The 8,469-nt window shown below is 37.6% G+C and overlaps 1 long non-coding RNA gene across 2 annotated transcripts; it reads left to right on the top strand.

Moving 5' to 3' along the window:
• The first annotated feature begins 492 nt into the window (after positions 1 to 492).
• Positions 493 to 7,544, top strand: LOC114264098 (uncharacterized). Of its 2 annotated transcripts, XR_003629846.2 has the most exons (4): positions 493 to 818; positions 1,037 to 1,171; positions 2,990 to 3,067; positions 7,051 to 7,544. It is a non-coding gene; the product is annotated as an uncharacterized LOC114264098 (long non-coding RNA). The 2 variants fall into 2 exon arrangements; XR_003629845.2 differs by lacking the exon at positions 2,990 to 3,067.
• The last annotated feature ends 925 nt before the right edge of the window (positions 7,545 to 8,469 follow it).

The following is an 8,469-nucleotide window of genomic DNA, read 5'->3' as shown; positions in this document are numbered from 1 at the left end:
TACTTTTAGTGACTAAAATAACAAAAATACGTCCGACGCCCAGTAAATCCCACCCCCAGCAACCCCGCCAGTGCCTCGTGGCACTGCTAGATCAGAAGGAAACGAAAAAAAAAAAATTGACCAATGAAAATGCGCCACGTCACTGGGGTCGACCCGACTGGAGGTGTGTAGCAGCGTTGCTAAAATAATATTTAGTCGCCGTTACTAAGGCCAAGTTTGGAAAGACTAAATAAGTGCACTTTTTGTCTTTTTGGACTAAAAAATTGAGGTTGAAAATATGGATGTTTGGGTTAACTTTTTGACTTTTTATTGAAAAATGTGTAATAAAAAATTGTAAAAATTGATTTGTAGGGAAAAATTTAAATTGAGAGTTGTGCAGCCGTAATTGTTGACTTTTGGTGAATAGTATTAACTTTTTAACTTTTTGAGTAACTTTTTGACTTTTTGACTTTTTTGAAACATCCCAAACTTGGCCTAAAAACAAAATTAGTCGGCATTGACCAAACCTTGTCCCTTAATTAGACTACCCTATCAGTCCTCTCCCGTTTCACTCTCTCATCATCCCTCTTCTCTCTCTTTCTCTTTCTCTCACTCCATCGGAGGCGACCCTCCTACCGGCCACGGTCTACCAGTGTCGCAGGCGACGGTACAACCCACCTCCTCACCGGCGACGGTACAATCCACATCCCCACCAGCGACGGTACCACCCATCTCCCCACCAGCAATAGAACAGTCACCACCAAACCTCACCCCCGGCTCACCACTCCACCGTAGCTGGCCACCGTCGCAAGTCACACCGTCAATGCCGCAAATCACAGGTTTTTCTCTCTCTTTCTGTCGCTCTCGTTCTCTCTCCCTCTCTATCGATCTCAGTCTCTCTCTCTCTCTCTCTCTCTCTCTCTCTCCTTTCGTTTATTTTTTCCATTTCTCACACTTGCTAGGGTTTTATATGATTTTTTTAGTTTAATTTTGTGTTGATTTGTTTATTGGGTTTGGTTGAAGTGGTTTGATTTCCATAAAATTATGCGTTTGACAGAGAAAAAATTTTGATGTCAAAAATCAAAATCAATGAAATGTGATAGTGAGAAACTTTGGATCTGGAGTGGGAATCACAATTGGGATCGTGGTTGGGCATTATCTGTTTATATATTTCCAAACAAGTGATGTCAAGGTCAGTGTCTCTATTTCTTTATTTTCACACTTCAGGCATTTTGATTTTTGGTTCTAATTGTTTTTCTTCAGTGTTTTATTTGTCTTTTTTCTTCATTAATTCTTATATAATTCATCTGTGTAGTGGTCTGCGTGTTTTCTGATTTAGTCATTTGTCTGTAATATCACTCTGTAAACCAATGAAACTGCCAAACAAATTCTAAGCTTATGTTAGGTATTATTGTATAGTACCCATGAACTATCTCTGTGGATTACCATCTTATGATGATTGACTTGCACAGATTTAGGGTATTTCATTGGAGAGAGTTGGCATTCTCTGGAGAATTTAATGCTCAGTGGATTGGAAGTTGTATGGCATATATATTTAGGATTGTAAATTAGCCAAGTAGTTAGTTGTTGAGGTTTGACTTAAAAACTTAACGAGTTTTAAAATGCTTTCAAGCTTGGCTTGTTTACATAACAAGTCACTTTTTAATGAGCTTTTAATGAACTGGGCACGAATTTTTCACCAAAGTGCAATATTTTGTGTCTCAAGCTTTGTCAATTTATTTTTGTGTCTCGATCACAATGTAAGGTTATAATTGTCCTCAATTGTCCTTCCTATATATCTACCCCAAATAAATAAATATATATCACAATCAAAAAGGAAAAAAGGATACAGGGTTCTTTAATTCCCACAATTTTTTACATGATTTTTATTTATTTATGTTTTGTTGTTATTCTGTGTGTTTCAATTATCTAATAAAGCCCATTTTATTTAATTTGACTTCTCACTATAATTGTACTCTTGAAAATGATTTGTATACTTCAAAATATTCTACCAAATAGGTATCTCCCCAATATTTTACTGGAGAATTCTACTTTCAATTGTGATCACTGACCATCTGAAGAACTCAATCCCCAGAACAAAGTGATACTTGTTATTATGTTAGTTTGAGGCATGACACGCAATTAGGCAAGTAGTATAGATATATTTTTTCCACACAAATAGAACCTAGTAATTATTTGCCTAAGATTATGCACAATATCATTAACCGAGTAATGGAGTCCAATGTTCAGTTATTTTTGTTATTTTCCTTTCTACCCCCCTGTTTTCATGACAACCAAACAGCCCTTAAAATGTTTTCACATGCAAACTACCTTGTCACATTGTAACATCTAAGTATTCAAAAAAAGCTTCCCTTGGTGTTGTGTAGAACCAAGGAAGATGAAGTAGAAGACAAACGTGATTCCGTCTGACAATGCCCATTTACATTTGTATCAACAATGATAAAGGACATTTTGATTTTCATTTTTTACTCATCGAGTGCCTTTCTCCCTGTCCCCACCCCCTTGTGGATATATTTGCATTGGCATAGACACTAGTGTCACTAGTTTAATTGGTTTTCGCTAAAAAATTATAGGCAGATAAATTCTTGAAGACAAGAAAATTCAAGAAGCTGAAGAAGCTGCTTATAGATAAAAAAATAACTAAGGTATATGTTGTATCATTCTTCATAATTGAATTTTAAAAAATAATATAAATTAAAATTGGTTTAGACTTTCTTTTTTCTTTTTTGCACTTGAGCTGCAGTTGTTGTTGCCTATTATGAAACTGTTTCTCCTTTCATTTGACGTTTCTGTGCTTTTGTTTCTTTATTCATTCTTTATTCAAGTATGCTTTTCATAATTAGACTAATATAAGTTTGAGGTCTTGTATCTTGAAGTGATTGATATTCACTCCTTGAAGTAGTTTGGGACTGACAAATACAATGGGTTTATTATCTAGCGTGTTAATATTGTATTATCATTTCATTGTATATTGCTTATTCTATGATAGAGGAGCAAGAAGGACGGGCAAGATTGTCAAATGACTACATATCATTTGTTGGCCTTCTTGGAGATCCACGTTATTGTGGTATTCAATCTGCCGTGGCACCTTTTCTTTTCTACTATTTGTTTTCATTTCTTTTCTGTTTTCTGGTTCTGGAACTGCTGCTTGAGGTTTAATTATGTGGAATGCTCATCATAAATGCTTGCTAAAAATCTCTAAAGATTAATTTCTTCAATGGTTCTAGCTATTAATTTTTCTGTTACTCTAGAATTGTGCTTATGTTGTTTGTTTATGCTTACACACCAACGTTGGCCTGATATTCTATTGCTATAAGCATATGCTCTGTACTGCCCAAAAGTAAATGATGCGAAGAATTGGTAACTTGCAAGAGGTTTATGATTAGATAACCTCAATAAACGTGGGTATGGGATGTGTGCTTGCCCTCATACTCAGTTTTCTAAACACAGTGTTCTCTTAGTAATGCCTGTGCATTTCTTTGCATAGGAATGCTGAAGTTCTATGTAATATGAAAGAAATGTTAAGAAACATAATCAAATCAACAAATATGAGGAAGTTGGATGAAATACATCAGCATTACCATGGATTTTTCATCCCTAGGGTAGGCTCAAGAAGTACACAAGGAAACAATTTTAAAATCTGACATGTTTGTTATTGTTTTTTCTTTTATTTTTCGTTTTTCTTTAACAAAAACAATAAAAAGTTCAAAAATACCCATTGTTTTCATTTTTGTGTAAACAGTTTTTGAATATTTGAAATCAACTTTTTGGTGTTTAGAATACCCAGAATACACAAACGAACATAAACACTCTGCAATTTTATCACCACCATAATCGCCTAGACTGGAAGTAAGGATATGAACCCTCGTTTAAGATCATTGGAGGACTTGTGGCTTGAAGGCTAAAGGAGCGATCATCAAGGTTATTTGGTTCACCCCCTCAGGTGGTTCCACCTTGACCGGTCTTTGATTCCTTAGCCCCCACAATTGATGGAAATCAGTATTAGATTTTAAATAACACTTGTGACAACTGACGGAATGTAATTCAGGCCTATAGGTTGGAAGTTAGAGCCGAATATGCCTTAACCTTAGTCGAAAAAGGGCGTTTCGGGGGCGAAAATTGCAAACAGCCCCCGAACCACTGTGTGACTCTCACGGACAGCTTCCCCATGACAAATAGGAATTTTTACAACTGACGGAATGTAATTCGGACCTGTAGGTTGGGAGTTAGAGCCGTATACGTGCTAAACTTAGTCAAAAAAGGACATTCCGGGAGTGAAAATTCAAAACAGCTCCTGAACCACCGTGTGGCTCTCATGGACAGCTTCCCCTTGACAAATAAGACCTGTGACAACTGACGGAATGTAATTTGGACCCGTATGTTGGGAGTTAGACCCAAAAACGTCTTAAACTTAGTTGAAAAAGGGCCTTCTGGGGGCTAAAATTTAAAACAGCCCCCAAACCACCGTGTGGCTCTCACGAACAGCTTCCCCATGACAAATAGGACTTGTGACAACTAACGGAATGTAATTCGGACCTGTAGGTTGGAAGTTGGAGCCCAATACTCCTTAAACTTAGTCGAAAAAGGGCATTTTGGGGGCAAAAATTGATAACAGCCTCCGAACCACTTTGCGACTCTCATGGACACCTTCCCTGTGATGCATAGGACCTGTGACAATAGACGGAATGTAATTAGCACGTTTAGGTTGCGAGTTAGAGCCAAAAACGCCCTAAACTTAATTGAAAAAGGGCGTTAAGGGGCCGAAAATGCGAAACAACTTCCTAACTGGCGTACAGATGTCACGGCCACCTTTCTTGTGGCAAATAGGACCTGTGACAGCAGACGGCATGTAATTAGCACGTTTAGGTTGGGAGTTAGAGCCAAAAACTCCTTAAAGTTAACCGAAAAAGGGCGTTAAGGGGGCGAAAATTGAAAACAATCCCTGAACCGCCGTCTGGACGACACGAACACCTTTCCCATGCCAAATATGACTTGTGACAACTGATGGAATGTTATTCGGACCCGTAAGTTGGGATTTAGAGCCGAATACGCCCAAAACTTAGTCGAAAAAGGGCGTTTCGGGAGCGAAAATTGAAAACAGCCCCGAACCGCCGTGTGGCCGACACAAACACCTTCCTCATGCCAAATATGACTTGTGACAACTGACGGAATGTTATTCGGACCTATAGGTTGGAGTTTAGAGCCGAATACGCCCAAAACTTAGTCGAAAAAGGGTGTTTTGGGGACAAAAATTCAAAACAGACCCCGAACCGCTGTGTGGCCGACATGAACACCTTCCCTATGCCAAATATGACTTGTGACAACTGACGGAATGTTATTCGGATCCGTAGGTTGGGATTTAGAGCTGAATACGCCAAAAACTTAGTCGAAAAACGGCGTTTCGGGAGCGAAAATTCAAAACAGCCCCCGAACCGCCGTGTGGCTGACACGAACACCTTCCCCATGCCAAATATGACTTGTGACGACTGACGGAATATTATTCGGACCCGTAGGTTGGGATTTAGAGCCGAATACGCCCAAAACTTAGTCGAAAAACGGCGTTTCGGGGGCAAAATTTCAAAACAGTCCCTGAACCACCATGTGGCTGACACGAACACCTTCCCCATGCCAAATATGACTTGTGACAACTGACGGAATATTATTCAGACCCGTAAGTTGGGATTTAGAGCTGAATACGCTCAAAACTTAGTCGAAAAAGGGCTTTGGGGGGGCAAAACTTCAAAACAGCCTCTGAACCACCGTGTGGCCGACACGAACACCTTCCCCATGCCAAATATGACTTGTAACAACTGACGGAATGTTATTCGGACCCATAGGGTGGGATTTAGAGCTGAATATGCCCAAAACTTAGTCAAAAAAGGGCATTTCGGGAGCGAAAATTCAAAACAGCCCCCGAACCGCCGTGTGGCCGACACAAACAACTTCCCCATGCCAAATATGACTTGTTACAACTAACGGAATGTTATTCGGACCCATATGTTGGGATTTGAAGCCGAATATGCCCAAAACTTAGTCGAAAAAGGCATTTCGGGGGCAAAAATTCAAAACATCTCCCGAACCGCCGTGTGGTTGACACGAACAGCTTTCCCATGCCTAATATGACTTGTTACAACTGACGGAATATTATTCGGACCCATATATTGGGATTTAGAGCCGAATACGCCCAAAACTTAGTCGAAAAAGGGTGTTTCGGGGGCGAAAATTGAAAACAGCCCCCGAACCGCCATGTGGCCGACATGAACACCTTCCCCATGCCAAATAGGACTTGTGACAAATGACGGAATGTTATTCGGACCCGTAGGTTGGGATTTAGAAACGAATACGCCTAAAACTTAATCGAAAAATTGCGTTTTGGGGGCAAAAATTCAAAACAGTCCTTGAACCGCCGTGTGGCCAGCACGAATAGCTTCCTTATGCCAAATATGACTTGTGACAATTGACGGAATGTTTTTTGGACCCGTAGGTTGGGATTTAGAGCCAAATACGCCCAAAACTTAGTCGAAAAAGGGCGTTTCGGGGGCGAAACTTCAAAATAGCCCCCGAACCTCCGTCTGACTCTCACGGGCAGTTTTCCCATTACAAATAGGACTTGTGACGACTGACGAAATGTATTGTAGATGTCTAGTAATGGAAAATTATGGGAAAAATATTCAGAAACCAATATGAACTCAGTTTACGCCTTGTTATAAACTTGGTAATTTTTTGAACGTGCACACGTGTGTTATATTATATTTAAGCTTTCATACAAGTATGAAACGTGCTCATGGTGTTTCTGAGGCCATGTGCGTCATGAGATATCAAGTAATTTTTCTTTGATGAACCATTTATAGGTGTCTCAACATACATTTCTACATATTTCCTTTTATGATTAAAATTTATTTTTGTTATTATTTTTATCACATGTTCTAATATCCTTTTTGAAATGGAAGGTTGTTTCTCACTTATTTTTATTTGTCACTTGTTGCCAAATTCATTGATGAAGTTGAGCATTTTTGGATCTAATTCTAATGTTTTTTTTGTTTTTTGTAGATGACTTTGATGCGTGGACTTCTATAGATATTTTGGTGTATGGAGAAGAAATTGTACTTGTGTATGGAGAAGAAATTGTACTTTTGTATAGAAGTAATATAATACTTTTGTCATCTCCGGCTTTTGTGCAGTTATCTATTACTGATACAGAAAACTTTTGGCAGCCAACAGATAATTATTGGCATGGTAGATAGATCACTTTTTGTCGCCGTACAGATATATGATTTTTTGTCATGGTACATAGATGTACTTTTGGCTTGGTACATACATCACCTTTTGTCGTGGTACAAAGTACGATAGGAATTTGTACCATGTCAAATGGTCGTTTCACATGGTATAGTAAATGTAATTTTTGTATATGGAGGGCTTTACTTTTTGTATGATTCTATATTTTGTATGGAATTGTTATTTTAGTTTGGACAATAGTTGGTTTGTATGTACTTGGACAATTAAAGTAATTTATTTTTTGTATACGGATACAGATTGTGGAATCATTGATATTTTATGTAGCATTTTACTTATGTACATATTACATGTTGCATGGAATACAGACAGGGTATGGACACATTATAATATTTGCAATAAAACATAATATCATGTTTTTGCCGACTAAACGTTTTGTAGCCAAAAAAAGGGGGGGAGGGGGGGAGGGAAAAAAAAAAAGGGGATGCAATAAATCCCAAATTAATAACTTATACACTGTTTAGTCCTAAAAGTTTTCTTATAGACTGAAAGGTCCCGTTACAATGTTTCAAACATCAGATTAATGTTTCGAACATTAGATTTCGAACATCAGATTAATGTTTCAAACATTAGATTGATGTGCAAATGGGACTAAATGGAGCATAAGAAAATTTTTAAGACTAAATAGTTCAACTTTTCAGAAACTAGGACTTATGAGTAAATTTTTCAAAAAAAAAACCTTTGGCTACTAAAAGTTTTGTAGCCAAAAGAAAACCAAACATTTGGTGACTAAAATCTTTCGTAGCTAAAAACAAAAGTTGAGGAATTAAAAAAAATACTTTTGTCGACTAAAAATTTTGTAACAAAAAATCTGGGAGTTTAGGTGACTAAATTTTTAGTAGCCAAAAATGTGAATGTTTAGGCGACTAAATTTGTAGTAGTCAAAAGAAATAATATTTGTCAATTAAAATTTTAGTAGCTAAAGAAGGTTGACTTTAGGCGACTAAAATTTTAGTAGCCAAAACACTAATATTTGCTTTACACGACTAAAAAATTTAGTAGCTAAAATTTCTTCTGCGACTAAATTATTGGCTTTTGGCGACAAAAAAATTAGTCGGCAAAAATGTATTATTTAATTAATTTTTCAACCTAGTCGCCAATTCGCTTTGCCGACTACTCTTCGGCTACTAATTTTTCGACCAAAAAATTTAATCGCTAAAGACTATAGGCAACTAA

The sequence above is a fragment of the Camellia sinensis genome, chromosome 4 (genome assembly GCF_055761805.1).
Source record: "Camellia sinensis isolate YWXY chromosome 4, ASM5576180v1, whole genome shotgun sequence".
Classification (NCBI taxonomy): Eukaryota; Viridiplantae; Streptophyta; class Magnoliopsida; order Ericales; family Theaceae; genus Camellia; species Camellia sinensis.
This window is presented reverse-complemented; position numbering and strand designations above follow the sequence as displayed.